The sequence below is a fragment of the Peromyscus eremicus genome, chromosome 4 (assembly GCF_949786415.1).
Source record: "Peromyscus eremicus chromosome 4, PerEre_H2_v1, whole genome shotgun sequence".
NCBI lineage: Eukaryota > Metazoa > Chordata > Mammalia > Rodentia > Cricetidae > Peromyscus > Peromyscus eremicus.
Genome location: NC_081419.1, coordinates 1,455,644 through 1,457,689, shown reverse-complemented (window position 1 = coordinate 1,457,689; position 2,046 = coordinate 1,455,644).

Genomic DNA, 2,046 nt, shown 5'->3' with positions numbered 1-2,046 from the left:
GAAACCTTTAATGCATTGGGCCATGGAGCAACACACTTCTCTTGGGGGTGCTTGCAGAGGGTGGAGGGACTACAGAATGGATAGTAGAGGGAGGTAGTTCCAAATACCATCTAAGGCCATGTGACCAGTTGCAGAAATGAGGATTATAACTGACGTGAGTCCCTCTGTTCTATTTTGTTAAGAATGTGTTTTTTCTTTCAATTTCCGTATCATATGTTGTAACACCAATTAAGAGAATATCAGTGGCTATCATACGTAAGTTTAAGATAATAAAAGGATGCTCCCCCAAAGACATTACCACTATTCTAAATTTATGTGTTTGGGTTGTGCGAGGGTTTTATCATGTTAGGTGTAATTATGACCTGGTTAGATATATAATGTGTCTGCAATTGTGCATGGGAGTTATATTTAGGCATTATGACCGGGTTATTGTTTTCATTTAAAAATTAATCATAAGGAGATGGTTGTGTGTCAAGATGACAAGGGGTGGATTGTGATGGCTATTCTTAGTTATCAACTTGACTGTATCTGGAATGAGCTATAATCCAGAAATGTTGGGCACACTTGTGATTCAGATTTTGAGGCAAGACATGCCTTTGGTTCGGATCTTGACACTTGAAGACACATACTTTTAATTCAGACCTTGAGGTGGGAAGGCACACCTTTAATCTGGGCCACACTTTCTGCTGAAAGCCTAAGGACAATGGAAGGCGGCTTTGGTCTTTGCCTGCTTGCCCTTGCCTTGTCAGCACATCCATCCCTTCACTTGTGGGATATTTGTACACTGTATGAACATGTACTGCTGTGATTGCCATAATAAAAAACTGAACAGCCAATAGCTAGGCAGGAGGTATAGGTGGGATTTCCAGGGAGAGAAAGGAAGAGGAGTCAAGGTATGCAGGAGACACCAGGAGACAGAGGAAAGAGGAGGTGCAAGATGTAAGAGGTAAGGCCATGATAGAATATAGACTAATATAAATGGGTTAAGTTATAAGAGCTAGTTAGGAACGAGCCTAGGCTATAGGCCAAGCTTTCATAATAAGTCTGTTTCATTATTTGGGAGCTGGCTGGTGGGACATTCACTGGCATTGGAACCTACTTCTTCAGGATTCCAGCATATACAGAAGACCAGCTGAGACACCCAGCTTCGTGGGACTAAGCAGCTACTAGACTCTTAGATTTCCTTTCACAACTAGCCATTGCTGGACTGTCGCCTGTCATTCCAATAAATTTCCATGTATGTATTTGTGTGTAGAGAGAGATTCATTCCCTAAGTTCTGTGACTCTAGAGAACCCTAATACAGGCTGTTTTTGAGACTGATCTTGACTCTATCTGGTGTTGGGATTACAGGGTGACTCTTACTGCAGACCTCATTATCTTACTGCAGAGTTCATTGTCTAAATGCTTACCACAAACATTCTTTGTGCATTCCCAGCAGCGTCCTGCTTCCTTCTCTCGGTGATCTTTAGAACTCATTAACTTAATAAAGCATGCATCACCTTGCCTGGTTAAAAATTTAAGAAATTCTCTTTTTTTCAAGACAGGGTTTCTCTGTGTAGCTCTGGCTGTCCTGGAACTCGCTCTGCAAACCAAGCTAACCTCAAACTCAGAGATCCGCCTGCCTCTGCCTCCCAAGTGCTGGGATTAAAGGTGTGTGCCACCACTGCCTGGCTAAGAAATTCTTTTTTTTTTTTTTTTTTTTTTTTTTTTTTTGGTTTTTCGAGACAGGGTTTCTCTGTGTAGCTTTGCGCCTTTCCTGGAACTCACTTGGTAGCCCAGGCTGGCCTCGAACTCACAGAGATCCGCCTGGCTCTGCCTCCCGAGTGCTGGGATTAAAGGCGTGCGCCACCACCGCCCGGCCTAGAAATTCTTATAGACGTGTCAGCAAAGTGGCTCAACAAGTAACAGGACTTGGCACCAAGCCTAGTGAAGAGTCTCCTCCCCAGGTGGGAGGAGGAAACAATAGCTTGTCCTCTGACCTCCAGCATGCAACGTATCTATATACACAAAATGAATTCCTTTAAAAGAAGTTATATGGGACAAAA